This window comes from Salmo salar, chromosome ssa26 (assembly GCF_905237065.1).
Source record: "Salmo salar chromosome ssa26, Ssal_v3.1, whole genome shotgun sequence".
In the NCBI taxonomy this organism is placed as follows: domain Eukaryota; kingdom Metazoa; phylum Chordata; class Actinopteri; order Salmoniformes; family Salmonidae; genus Salmo; species Salmo salar.
In genome coordinates, this window is record NC_059467.1 from 15,552,887 (window position 1) to 15,568,326 (window position 15,440).

The 15,440-nt window shown below is 44.3% G+C and overlaps 1 pseudogene; it reads left to right on the top strand.

Moving 5' to 3' along the window:
• The first annotated feature begins 1,643 nt into the window (after positions 1-1,643).
• The window catches only part of LOC106587161 (malonate--CoA ligase ACSF3, mitochondrial-like), a 55,789-nt pseudogene continuing 41,992 nt past the window's right edge, over positions 1,644-15,440 (top strand).

Here is a 15,440-nt window from a genome sequence, read left to right on the forward strand (position 1 = left end):
AGAGTCAACGCGGCCAGATGCCACTGCCGACGTACCATGTGTTCCAAGTGGGGCAAGAGGGGGAGAGTAGAGGCGCTTGCCAAGATCATTCTCACATGGTGCCAACCTGACACATGTTCTGGCACTCCCGAAGGTTTCTTCTCCCAGCTCGCTCCTCTCCTTCCCTCAGATATGAGGGGGGGGTCCTCTCTCGCTCTCATGCGCTCTCTCCTGTCTGAAGTCTTATATGTTTGTCCTGTGCCAACCGAAAGGGGAGTTGTCGCCCGCTGCCGGCCAAGTTGCACGCCCGCTCCGGAGCTCCGTCAAAATGGCAGGCGCTGGCTGGCATCCTGAGAGGAGAGCGGAGTGCCAAGCGTCTGTTCGCCAGGTCACCATGCCCCCCATTGTATCCATCCCAGTGCGTCTCTCCAGAGCAGCTCCATATCTAGTGCTGAGTGGCTGGAATTCCAGATCTGCCTTATGCTATGTGTCAGCAACATGGCTGACCTCGACAGCCGCAAATAAGCCGTTTTAATCCAAACAAACATGGTATTTGTGACCAAAGTACAAACGTAGAAAACAAAAATATGTATCCACATTCGACAGTTTAGGTAGTATCAGTATAGCGGTGTCATCTGTATGAATAATTACTGAGCCAATATTCTGATAAAGGGATGCTCTATGAAGATGATATAGCTGCTGGTGGCATCTTCTCGACTGACGTTTCCTCTGCGAATGGAATGGCTCTCCCTTTGACGATACTACTTCTGAAACTGGAGGGGAGTTTTTCTGAGACAAAGCCTCCAGTTTCATAGGAACATGCCATCCTCGTTTGTAATGTAGGGGTTCAGGGAAGTGAAAACTTTTTGAATGAGTGCCATCTCTGAACAATTCTTATCTGAGGCCCGCGACTGCCAGCTGGTGGCTGAATGTGCCCAGCTCTGTGAGATGATGCCAAGCTAGTTGGCACGCTGGAGAAGTGGCATAGAGTGATCTAATGCCAAAACAACTCTGTGTGGTGCATATCCCACTTTCTCTCCTCTCTCTTCCATCTCCCTCATGCCCCATGTCTCAGTTTGAATTGACACGTGTTCACAACAGAAGTCTTAGTGAGATTCTCAACAACAGATGCCACCAGGTTGAGGCAAGAGGAGGTGGAAAGAGATTCAAGTTTGCAAACTCCACACATTGAGATTTGACATAGTTTACATTAATGAATGGGTTACTCGCAGTCATAGAGGTTATATTAAGAGGTCTGTGAAGTCTTCTACCACTTGATTCCTCACCACTCTTGATCCAGGAAAATAGTAATAATAACATAATAATAGAATTATCATATTGCATAAACATAAATCAATTAAATGTACAACAATCTAGCAAGAGGTTATTGACTCTTTTGTAGCATCTCCTCCTCCTCCACATCTTTTCCTGGAAAGTATAGCCTAACATCATAATAAAGCACAGATACATCTGTGTTTTAAAGTAGTCAAGCATTGCAGTATGAAAATTACTTGTTTGTACTATTGTTTATATATCCTTCCAATTTAACAAAACTCACTCACCTGGATTTTCAGTCTCAGATTGCTTTGTTCCGTGTTTCACAACCAGAACCCTAAACTCTAGCTCCAGTTTCCATTCGGTAATTTTATTCTGACGCACCGTCACAAGAATGACCGGTGTTTGGGTAAGGTGAATATTTACATTAGCAGTAGGTTTGAATTACCAGGTTAGCAAACATTGCGCTCTTTGAGAAAACGGATATCGTTTAAGCATACTAACATCGCATGTTAGAATGTAAACCACAGTCGGCGTTTCTCGCTAAAATCAGTCTTCACCAGCATGAACTAGCTAGCTGCTATTTATGAGCATATTCATTGATTGGTGTTACGTTAGTTAGCCAGTTTGCTGCACCAAAACCCTCAAGTCCAAAGATCAAGTCAGGTGACAGACTGTTTGCTGAAGTTACAGAGCTACTTCACTGCATCTGTAAAAGCTTGACTATACCAAAGTGACTTGAAGCAAAAACCAACACTGCGCTCACACCACAAACTGATTATATTCTGTGCCACTGCCTGTCCCTGAATGATTTGTCCTTTCAAAATAAACAGTGTGGCATAGCAAAATATTTGCCAGCAGTCTAGCCTGCACAGTATTCATAGAGGTGTCACTGCAGATAAAGGCTAACTGCAAGCCTGTCAGAAATACAGTCTTATCACTATTCTTATAACAATTTAACTTAGCCTATGTTAATTATGAATCTCTCAAAATTAACAGGTACTCCAATGTGACCATTGTGTGGCTTGACATCATGAGGATGGACTTTTTATGAGGATAACATTGGTAGCTTTGAGCAGCATAGTCTCCCATCATGTTGTCAGGGGCAGTATGTCACTTGGTCCCTCTGGCTCTCTGCTTTGACTGCTGGCTGGTTACAGTGTGAGGCAGGGCCAGGGAAATGGCTGCTGGGCCAGGGAAATGGCTGCTGGGCCAGGGAAATAGCTGCTGGGCCAGGGGATTGGCTGCTGGGCCAGGGAAATGGCTTCTGGGCCGGGGAAATGGCTGCTGGGACAGGTCTTGAGGAGAGCCTACACCTCCACAAGAGCAAGGCAGGCTGCAGCATGGGACAGTGCCCCTGTGTTTTCCAGAGCCCGAGTGTACGGGGACAAGCTGGCCATTGTGGACGACAGTGGGAGCCACAGCTACAGGGTGTTGTATGGCAGTAGTAGGGGCCTGGCTGGGCATATCAAGGCAGTTCTGGACTGTCCCTCTGGGGACCTGCAGGGAAAGTGCATCTCCTTCCTGTGTGCCAACAATGCCTTGTACACGGTAGCCCAGTGGGCGTCCAGCTGCCCACCAACTCCAGCCTCAGCTGTCTGCTGGAAGCCCCAGAGACCCAGCCTGAGCCTGGCATCACAGACTGGGCCCAGCGTCCTGCCATGATCATTTACACCAGCGGCACCACAGACAGGCCCAAAGGGCTTCTCCATACTCACAGCAACATCCAGGCCATGGTAAATGGATTATTCAGTTGTTATATGCATGAATTGTGAGCATAAGATGAATACTGGTGTTATTCTGTACACTGCTATTTATCATAATGATGTACTGAGGCATGTTGAATATTTGATCAGTCTGAAGGTTGGACTGAATTTTGAAAGCTAAACTTCAGCTTTTTTTCATTACTGATACTAACCAGGTTTCCAGCCAACCTTTTTAGAGTAAAGTACATATCGGATAATAAAATGTCATGACAGTCCTGATGGAAACTATAATTTTACATTTCTTGCATAATTCATTTTACGACACCTTTACCGAAAATAAATTATGCAAGAAATGTAGGTGGAAACGCTTTTATAAGCAAATACTGATATAAATAATCATCATATCAAAGTAAACTTGGAGTCACGTGATGACATGTTGTGTGGTCATCCCACTACAACTCGTTGGGAAAGCATGCAGTTTATTAGGCTACAGATGAAATAAATGATGCTGAACTTCACAGGGTGGTGAAAGTCTTGATGCTGCTTTCCAATAAATATCGAGGATCTTATTCTGGTGACATGATCATCGATGCTTGGCTGCCGTTTGACAAATCCAAATAAATCTCGCTCTTTTTTCCATAATAATCTCATCGTGAAGGAAAATATTTTTGAGACGAACGTCAGTAGAGTTGAAAATGCGATGGAAACCCATTTAACTTAATTTTTTATTTGGTACATGGGAGTTTAACTGCAAAAAATATTTTTATATGCACTCCGTCCTCACGCACAGCCTTTTATCTGCAACAAGTCAATTAGATGGAAACACAACTCATTGTTTTTTATAAGGATTTTATAATACTCGCATGAAAACCTGTCGCCAATTGGATGGAAACATAGTTATTTTTTGATTTCCTGCTGTCGGTACTGTGAACTTCAGAAGTGTTTTTCTCTTGAGGTATTAATAGAGGTTCTGTTGAGACAGTTTTCTGTAGCCCAGTGGTAGTATGTAAGGGTTTGTTGGCGGGGGTTACACATACGACAGACAGAGTGTCGTTTTGCTTTTCTTCCGCGTGAGCTTTCTGAATAATCACCCAAATTATTTCATTACATGGGGCACTTCAGGCTATGGAGGATTTTTTTTGGGGGGGGCGGTACATTTTCAACCACAATTGACCTGCATGTCCAATAGAGTGGAAAATGAGATCACCCTCAATTAAGGAGATTAATTTGGAAACGACAAGCCCAGGGAGGGAGCTCGGTGAGGGAACACGGAAGAGATGGTTCCTGGAAGGTTGAGGGCTTGGGGACACTATCCATTCCCTCTGCTCTTTCCAGCTGTCTGGCCCTGCTCACTAAAGACAGGGGTTTACTCTCTTCTTGCACGGTGGTTACATTAAGTATGTTTGATAAGGAGTGGCAGAACGAAACCTTCAGGCAGGACCACCATGAACGCTTTTGAGTGAGCTACCCATCATTATATAGAAAGGAAATGTCCAAAGAATTGGTAGGAACACATTGTATGACCAAATAGCTCAGTGGATCTCTCATGGCCTGTCTCCCTCTCTCCCAGGTTCAGGTTCTGGTGTCAGAGTGGGGCTGGTCCAGAGATGATGTCATCCTTCACACCTTGCCCCTGCACCACGTCCATGGCATCGTCAACAAGCTGCTCTGACCTCTCTGGGTGGGTGCCACCACCGTCATGCTGCCTACCTTCCAGCCTCAGAAGGTACATTACAACTATCGTACACTACTACTGCTACTACTTGTAACATGCTGTTTCAGTTGACTCCCACCTCATGTCCTGTCTGTGTGCTGTCAGGTATTCTACTGCAGTCTGCCTTGTGTGTGTTAGCAGTAAGTAGTGCTCTGTAAGGGACTTCAGTGGAGGCTGTCTGTCCTCCTCTTGCGGGGATCCACTCCACAGACCTGAACAATGGAGACACACCGGGGCGGGAGGCTGGTGGTGAGTAGAAGGGGGCTGCTGTTCAACCTTATCGGCAAGTTGTCAGCCATCGGCGCTAATTGTGGCAGCGTTGCTGTGCTGAAAGCACCGGGCCGGGGGTGTCAATAACAGAGCCTGGAGCTGGGCTGACACGGACAGGTCCATGATGCCCCCTCTGTCTCATCCCGCCGGGCCGCTGGGGGTCATGGGTGTTGGCAGCCAGGCAGGCAGTGCTCCAGGTTGGCAGGCAGTGCTCCCCCCCAGACTGTCACACTAAGCGTTTGGAGCTGGGTGATGGATTGCCCTGTGTGGCTTTGTATCTGACCACGCCAACTCACAGCACAGGCTTTAGAGCCAGATCAATCGATGAGGTGACATTGAAGGATGATAGTGCTTGTTTGGAGAGGTGGTGGTGGAGTAGGTAAGGGGGGTGGTGTCAGAGGGGTTTTAAGGTCTAGGAGAACTTAATGGGAGTCAAGGGTATGATTGACAGGTAAGGGCTGTAGAGGACAACCAATAAAGAGGAGGTTTACTGTAGTATCAGAGCATTTCACTTTCTTTGTACCTAACCTGACCTTGTGTACCAAACAGACAGCATACGCTTTACTCTCACCCCTGAGAATGCCTTGTAGATTTATTTTCTCATTTTCTTGAAGTCATAATGAGAAATAAATCGATATACTGTAATATATTAATATAGCTCTAGGCTATTTCTGAGTGACTGTCTAATAGACCGGTTGGAAATTGTACTGAGAGTACACTATATATACAAAAGTATGTGGACACCCCTTCAAATTGTATAAAATCGAGCACACATCCATGCAATCTCCATAGACAAACATTGGCAGTAGAATGGCCTTACTGAAGAGCTCTGTGACTTTCAACGTGGCACCATCATAGGATGCCACCTTTCCAACAAGTCAGTTCGTCAAATTTCTGTCCTGCTAGAGCTTCCCCGGTCAACTATAAGTGCTGTTATTGTTAAGTGGCAACATCTAAGAGCAAAAATGGCTCAGCTGTGAAGTGGTAGGCCACACAAGCTCACAGAACAGAACCGCTGAAGCATGTAGCGCGTTAAAATCGTCTGTCCTTTGTTTCAACACTCACTACAGAGTTCCAAACTGCCTCTGGACGCAACATCCGCACAAGAAATGTTAGTATGGACCTTCATCAAATGGGTTTCCATGGCTGAGCAGCTGCACACAAGCCTAAGATCAACATGTGCAATGTCAAGCGTCAGCTGGAAAGGTGTAAAGCTCGCCGCCATTGGACTCTGGAGCAGTGGAAATGCGTTCTCTGCAGTGATGAATCACGCTTCACCATCTGGCAGTCCGACAGACGAATCTGGGTTTGGCGGATGCCAGGAGAACGTTACCTTCCCCAATGCATAGTGCCAAATGTAAAGTTTGGTGGAGGTGGTACATTATAATGGTCTGGGACTGTTTTTCATGATTCAGACTAGGCCCCTTAGTTCCAGTGAAGGGAAATCTTAATGCTACAGCATACAGTGACATTGTAGATGGTTCTGTGCTTCCAACTTTGTGGCAACAGTTTGGGGAAGGCCCTTTACTGTTTCAGCATGACAATACCCCCGTGTACAAAGCGAGGTCGATACAGAAATGGTTTATCGAGAACGGTGTGGAACAACTTTACTGGCCTGCACAGCCCTGACCTTACCCCATCGAACACCTTTGGGATGAATTGGAACGCTGATTGCGAGCCAGGCCTAATCGCCCAACATCAGTGCCCGACCTCACTAATGCTCTTGTGACTGAATGGAAGAAAGTTCCCGCAGCAATGTCTAGTGGAAAGCCTTCCCAGAAGAGTGGAGGCTGTTATAGCAGGAAAGGGGGGACCAACTCCATATTAATGCCCATGATTTTGGAGTGAGATGTTCGACAAGCAGGTGTCCACATACTTTCGGTCATGTAGTGTATGATGATAATTTTGAAAAATATGTTTATCATTGCCTCTAATGGACATACCTGTGGTTGGAATCCTCCAGTGAACTAGATGAAGGATAACCAGTACAGACAAGGAGACAGAAGGGAGGATAGACATGGAAATTGAGTGCTGACTGACTCTAGGTAGTGTGTGTTTGTGTGTGCAGGGTTTTTTCTGGATAATAATGGGGCTTAGGTGGAGGGTGTTGCGGGGCGTGGCCAATGGTGTGGTCACTGATCGGAAATTTTAGAGGCCCTCATGTAGGCCGCAGTGACAAAATGTATCTGTTTTAAATCACATTTTCTGAAATTCTACACGTTTTGCCATGAGGCTGAGAATTATTTTAGCATTTTTAAAGCACATTTCCAGAAATTCTACATATTTGGCCATGGCTTATGCTATCTGAGTGACTCAAACATTATAACAAAATCATTGGGGGCCCCATGCCATGACAAAAACACTCCTGAATGCACAATTGCATAACATTTTGGATTCTGTCCAGCTTTTATTTTGGTGATTGTTACTTCTCAAAGAGGATCTTATTTAAAAATATATATGCCCTTTATATTTTCACATTTTTTTTATATTTGGTTTTAGTTGTTTTAAGTTTAATCTGAAAGCATTTTCCCATCCCGAATATAAATATTTTTATTGGAGCTGGTGGGAGGAGTTATGGGAGGACACGCTCATTTTAATGGCTGGAATGGAATAAGTGGAACGGTATCAAACATATGAAAACCACATGTATTCCATTCCAGCCATTACAATGATATATACTGAACAAAAATATAAATGCAACAATTTCAATAATTTTGCTGAGTTACAGTTCATTTAAGGAAATCAGTAATTGAAATAAATAAATTAGGCTTTATCTATGGATTTCACATGACTGGGCAGGGGCGCAGCCATGGGTGGCCCTGGGAGGTCATAGGCCCATTCACTGGGTAGCTAGGCCCAGGGAATCAGAATGAGTTTTTCCCCACAAAAGGGCTTTATTACAGACAGAAATACTGCACATTTTATAGTGGCCTTTTATTGTCCTCAGCACAAGGTGCACCTGTCACATTTCAGGGAATATTCAGAGGTGGAACCGTTCCGTGAAAATTAACGGGAATATATGGGAATTAATGGGAATATATGGAAATATATGCAAATTAATATTAATAGCATTTAAATGTAGATGTTTTTTGCATTGGATATATTTACAATATCATGTGGAGACAGAAACATTAACATTTTATCTTATCATAAGTAGATTAAAAACATGAGCTGGTGCCCACCCAGAATAATAGCTTGTGTGGAGGTGCTGGCTAACGGCGAATAAACTATAAACTATTAAAATAAAGAAAGTCGCACACTCCAAGTATAATCTCCCAGCAATTTAATGGGTATTTACCAACGTTTTAGCATCACTGTGCCTTCCTCAGGATACTTGAACCAGGTTATGTAGACACACACCGCAATTAGTGTAACCAATGACAGTGGTGAGGGGTGTGTCATAATGATTAAGTTAATTAAAATTAATGAGTGAAACTGTTAAAAAATAGTATATTGCATATTAAATAGAGGTCGACCGATTAATCGGAATTGCCGATTAATTAGGGCCGATTTCACGTTTTCATAACTATCGGAAATCGGTATTTTTGGAGGCCGATTTGGCCGATTTTTAAAAAATGTTTAAATTTTTTCGACCTTTATTTAACTAGGCAAGTCAGTTAAGAACACATTCTTACTTTCAATGACGGCCTAGGAACGGTGGGTTAACTGCCTTGTTCAGGGGCAGAACGACCGATTTTTACCTTGTCAGCTCGGGGATTCAATCTTGCAACCTTACGGTTAACTAGTCCAACGCTCTAACCACCTGCTTTACATTGCACTCCACGAGGAGCCTGCCTGTTACGCGAATGCAGTAAGAAGCCAAGGTAAGTTGCTAGCTAGCATTAAACTTATCTTATAAAAAACAATCAATCAATCATAATCACTAGTTAACTACACATGGTTGATGATATTACTAGTTTATCTAGCCTGTCCTGCGTTGCATATAATAGCTTAGGTACACGTTGCTCCAACCATAAACATCAATGCCTTTCTTAAAATCAATACAAGTATATATTTTTAAACCTGCATATTTAGTTAATATTGCCTGCTAACATGAATTTCTTTTAACTAGGGAAAATGTGTCACTTCTCTTGCAAACAGAGTCAGGGTATATGCAGCAGTTTGGGCCGCCTGGCTCGTTGCGAACTGTGAAGACTATTTCTTCCTAACAAAGACAGCCGACTTCGCCAAACGGGGGATGATTTAACAAAAGTGCATTTGCGAAAAAAGCACAATCGTTGCATGACTGTACCTAACCATAAACATCAATGCCTTTCTTAAAATCAATACACAGAAGTATATATTTTTAAACCTGCATATTTAGCTAAAAGAAATCCAGGTTAGCAGGCAATATTAACCAGGTGAAATTGTGTCATTTTGCATTCATTGCACGCAGAGTCAGGGTATATGCAACAGTTTGGGCCGCCTGGCTCGTTGCGAACTAATTTGCCTGAATTTTACATAATTATGACATAACATTGAAGGTTGTGCAATGTAACAGGAATATTTAGACTTAGGGATGCCACCCGTTAGATAAAATACGGAACGGTTCCGTATTTCACTGACAGGAAAAACGTTTTGTTTTCGAGATGATAGTTTCTGGATTCGACCATATTAATGACCTAAGGCTCGTATTTCTGTGTGTTATTGTATTATAATTAAGTCTATGATTTGATAGAGCAGTCTGACTGAGCGATGGTAGGCAGCAGCAGGCTCGTAAGCGTTCATTGAAACAGCACTTTCGTGCGTTTGCCACCAGCCCTTCGCAATGCATTGCGCTGTTTATGACTTCAAGCCTGTCAACTCCCAAGATTAGGCTGGTGTAACCGATGTGAAATGGCTAGCTAATTAGCCGGGTGCGCGCTAATTGCGTTTCAAACGTCACTCGCTCTGAGACTTGGAGTAGTTGTATCCCTTGCTCTGCATGGGTAACGCTGCTTCGAGGGTGGCTGTTGTCGATGTGTTCCTGGTTCGAGCCCAGGTAGGAGCAAGGAGTGGGACGGAAGCTATACTGTTACACTGGCAATACTAAAGTGCCTATAAGAACATCCAATAGTTAAAGGTATATGAAATACAAATCGTATAGAGAGAAATAGTCCTATAATTCCTATAATAACAACAACCTAAAACTTCTTACCTGGGAATATTGAAGACTCATGTTAAAAGGAACCACCAGCTTTCATATGGTCTCATGTTCTAAGCAAGGAACTTAAACGTTAGCTTTTTTACATGGCACATATTGCACTTTTACTTTCTTCTCCAACACTTTGTTTTTGCATTATTTAAACCAAATTGAACATGTTTCATTATTTATTTGAGGCTAAATAGATTTTATTGATGTATTATATTAAGTTAAAATAAGTGTTCATTCAGTATTGTTGTAATTGTCATTATTACAAATAAAATAAAATAAAAATTTAATCGGCCAATTAATCGGTATCGACTTTTATTCGATCCTCCAATAATCGGTATCGGCGTTGAAAAAGCATAATCGGTCGACCTCTAATATTAAATATATTATGCTATTGTTATCATATAGAAACATAATGGAATATTGTACATCATATTAGTGTCAACATACAGTTGAAGTCGGAAGTTTACATACACCTTAGCCAAATACATTTCAACTCAGTTTTTCACAATTCCTGACATTTAATCCTAGTACAAATTCCCTGTCTTAGGTCAGTTAGGATCACCACCTTATTTTAAGAATGTGAAATGTCAGAATAATAGTAGAGAGTGATTTATTTCAGCTTTTATTTCTTTCATCACATTCCCAGTGGGTCAGAAGTTTACATACACTACAATTAGTATTTGGTAGCATTGCCTTGAAATTGTTTAACTTGGGTCAAACGTTTTGGGTAGCCTTCCACAAGCTTCCCACAATAAGTTGGGTGAATTGTGTCCCATTCCTCCTGACAGAGCTGGTGTAACTGAGACAGGTTTGTAGGCCTCCTTGCTCGCACATGCTTTTTCAGTTCTGCCCACAAATGTTCTATATGATTGAGGTCAGGACTTTGTGATGGCCACTCCAATACCTTGACTTTGTTGTCCTTAAGCCATTTTGCCACAACTCTCCAAGTATGCTTGGGGTCATTGTCCATTTGGAAGACCCATTTGCTACCAAGCTTTAACTTCCTGACTGATGTCTTGAGATGTTGCTTCAATATATCCACATAATTTTCCTCCCTCATGATGCTATCTATTTTGTGAAGTGTACCAGTCCCTCCTGCAGCAAAGCACCCCCACAACATGATGCCACCACCCCCGTGCTTCACGGTTGCGATGGTGTTCTTCGGCTTGCAAGCCTCCCCCTTTTTCCTCCAAACATAACTATGGTCATTATGGCCAAACAGTTCTATTTTTGTTTCATCAGAACAGGGGACATTTCTCCAAAATGTACTTTTTCTTTGTCCCCATGTGCAGTTGCAAACCGTAGTCTGTTTTTATTATGGAGGTTTTGGAGCAGTGGCTTCTTCCTTGCTGAGCGGCTTTTCATGTTATGTTGATATAGGACTCGTTTTACTGTGGATATAGATACTTTTGTACCTGTTTCCTCCAGCATCTTCACAAGGTCCTTTGCTGTTGTTCTGGGGGGGGGCCTCTTGGACCTAGACTTGGCGCTCTGGTACCGCTTGCTGTGCGGTAGCCGAGAGAACAGTCTATGACTAGGGTGGCTGGAGTCTTTGGCAATTTTTAGGGCCTTCCTCTGACACAACGCCTGGTATAGAGGTCCTGGATGGCAGGAAGCTTGGCCCCAGTGATATACTGGGCCGTACGCACTACCCTCTGTAGTGCCTTGCGGTCGGAGGCCGAGCAGTTGCCATACCAGGCAGTGATGCAACCAGTCAGGATGCTCTCGATGGTGCAGCTGTATAACCTTTTGAGGATCTGAGGACCAATGCCAAATCTTTTCAGTCTCCTGAGGGGGAATAGGTTTTGTCATGCCCTCTTCACGACTGTGTTGGTGTGCTTTGACCATGCTAGTTTGTTGGTGATGTGGACACCAAGGAACTTGAAGCTCTCAACCTGCTCCACTGCAACCCCGTTGATGAGAATGGGGGTGTGCCCGGTCCGCCTTTTCCTGTAGTCCACAATCATCTCCTTAGTCTTGATCACGTTGAAGGAGAGGTTGTTGTCCTGGCACCACACGGCCAGGAGGTCTCTGACCTGCCTATATGCTGTCTCGTTGTTGTCGGTGATCAGGCATACCACTGTTGTGTCATCGGCAAACTTAATGATGGTGTTGGAGTTGTGCCTGGCCGTGCTGTCATGAGTGAACAGGGAGTACAAGAGGGGACTGAGCACGCACCCCTGAGTGGCCCCCGTGTTAAGGATCAGCGTAGCGGATGTGTTGTTACCTAACCTGGGGGCGGCCCGTCAGGAAGTCCAGAATCCAGTGGCAGAGGGAGGTGTTTAGTCCCAGGGTCCTCAGCTTGTTGATAAGCTTTGAGGGCACTATGGTGTTGAATGCTGAGCTGTAGTCAATGAATAGCATTCTCACATAGGTGTTCCTTTTGTCCAGGTGTGAAAGGGCAGTGTGGAGTGCAATAGAGATTGCGTCATCTGTGGATCTGTTGAGGCTATATGCAAATTGGAGTGGGTCTAGGGTTTCTGGGATAATGGTGTTGATGTGAGCCATAACCAGCCTTTCAAAGCACTTCATGGCTACAGACGTGAGTGCTACGGGTCGGTAGTCATTAAGGCAGGTTAAGGCTTTTACAACTTGGTGAAAGAGCGCAACACATACACACTGAACATTACTCAAGCCTGCTCTGTGGTGTCCACACGGTCCGAAATCCAGTCGACCGCTGTGAGGCGTCCGCATGGTCCTGAAGCACACCTTTGCCACATTTTGTATCATATTGCATTGATAAAACTGGGGGGACAACAGTTGGGGAATGTTGAACTTTATACTAATACTCAGAGAAATCGCCTTGCTATTGACCAATCGAAGCTCACTATAGTTTCCAGAATACTGGATTGGCTGTTGATACCTAGCACTACCTAGCCTGCTCGCTAGCACCAACATGAGGGTGAAACAAGTGTGGCAATCCAAATGTACCTGTTAAAAGGATCTCGCCTATATCTTCACAACACACTTCTCCCTTCTTGTCTCAACATTTAAATTATACTCAAGACACATTATCTTCACACATATTTTAGATGATTTCACTGACAGCCGCAACTCATTTATCAAATTGGCCTATTGCCATGTGCGCTGCCCAAATTGCGGGCTTCTCAAATAGGCATAGTCTTATAAGCTTGTGATTTGAAACAATTCACATAAAAAATGTTTTTGAAAAAGCTAATGATTTTGAATGATTTTATTTATGTCTGTATAGACAGGAGTAATTAGGCCTATATAGCCTAATTTTGGCAAATGTATTTGTTTTCATATCAACCTTCTTTCCTTGTCCATGCAGAAGTCAAAGGTGCAATCCTAGTCATATTAGCAAACCATCCTAGTTGTTGCATCTTTAGATTCCCCCTCTTTCTAAGTTTCTAAGATATACGGAACAGCTCTCATCAGGTGAACTGTTTAGAATGGTGTTTTACGACGAATTGCATTGGCTGCTTCATTACAGGAGTTGCATGTTCTGTTTGGATTACCATAATCTAAATGTGATTTATTTCATTCTGCGCACCGTGGGTGGACGACCTAATGGGTTACGCAACAAATGCATATGGGTTTGGTAAATTTCTCAAATGGTGGGTAAATACAAATATTCCCAGTTACGTTGTCCTGCGCAGCATGTTCCTGACGGAAACCCTGGTGTGTCTGTGTGAGTTGATGGAGGGATGGTTGGAGGTCCCTGTACATGACTGTCTCTGACCCCAGATGAAGGAATGCTCTGTTCGGTCGATCAAGCAGAGGAGTGGGTGTGTGGCTCCAGCAGGCCCCCAGTGTCCAGTCTGGTGCGTGAAATCTCGAGATCTGCTGGTCGGCTACTGTGTAGCAACCTAGCAGTACCAAAAGCCCCGGTCTGCCTTAGACAACCTATGTAAATTACGATCGCCAGAACGGCCAAACAAAAACAATTCCGACCCCCACGGTGAATCATTTTTTTAATTCGCTACAAATCGAGATATATTTATATTCTGACGTCTACATTTGTCAGCACACAGGATCACGTTCTGACAGACCAATGGGCTGGCAGGCTATGAGGAGGCTCGCGCCCTCATGCCGTAGACATTATTAAGGTTGACTCTCTCGGGCAAGATGAAAACGATTACATCGGCCATGATCCTTTGCTAGTTATGGCCACTTTAACCATGATCCTTATCGATTTTTTGGTGGGTACCATTCAGTCTCATTCAGCAATAATGCGCGCTTCAAATACTTCCAGCTTCACGCGCCATCGGGAGTTTTCCATAGGAATACGTGGATGACGTCAACGCGATCACTATCTAATGGTTTTAATGTCCATGGGCTCCAGCCATGAGTACAGTAGGAGAGATAACGAAACATACCAGGACTGGAGTCACGGACCAAAGGCCAGGAGAGCAGAGGACCAGAGGTTAATGGCTGGGAGTTCATGATCCATCCTCACAAAACTGAACTGCATCATTGTGTGGTGGTGGAGAAAAGGTACTGGCTACAGGGCTAGTAGAGAGTAGCTGGATGCTGCTGGGTTAAGGGCTGTTTGGGATGCAGGCTGCAGCCGAGGGTCTCCAACATACACTCCCCCAGGTGGAGGGCAGCTCTTTGACGGACATAAATTGGCTTTTCCCCCCTCCTGAGTGGCTGCTGGGGGAAGCGCTCCACTGCGCTTGATAGACACGGCCCAGAATGCCCAGAACAGACACAGGAAATAATATTCCCCTCTGAACCCCGCTATCTAGTCTGTCCGTGTGTGCGCGCGGTTGTGGATGTGTGTGGCTGAGCAGATAGATAAAGTTTTGTGAGTTTGTGTGAATAGATGAGTCTCTGTGGGATAGTCCACGCTTCTGCCTGTTTATTTAATAGACACATCATTTTTAAACCTTAATCTATTTTGATATTGCAATATTTGGAGCTTGATGAAGGGAAGAGGAGCGAAAGGGCGGGGTTGATAAAATGACGAAGCAGGTAAATTGAGAATGGGAAGAAAGCTAAAGGGAGTAGGCAGTAAAAGAGGGTGATTTAAGAGGACAGGGAGGAGGGGAAGTTGAGGAATGGGTAGCAGATGAGGAGGGAATCGGTGTGGGGTGTGATGGAGAGAGGGACAGGCAGAGGAAGACTGATAAGAGTAGGGGCAGTGAAGCAGGAAATTATGAAATGGAGAGAGTGAGGGTGTGTGAGAGAGGATGAGGGAGAATAAAGGAGGAGGTTCTAGGAGGGAGAGACGTGCGCGTGCCTCCCAGGGGGGACGGAGCCAAGGAGAATCTGTCGTTCACCTTCAATTAATTCACACTGTCCTCCCACAGTGTGTTGGGGGTGCAGCCAGGCGTGCCGGGGGTGTGTATGAGGGACTCGTAATATGTGTGTGTGTGTGTGTGTGTGTGTGTGTGTG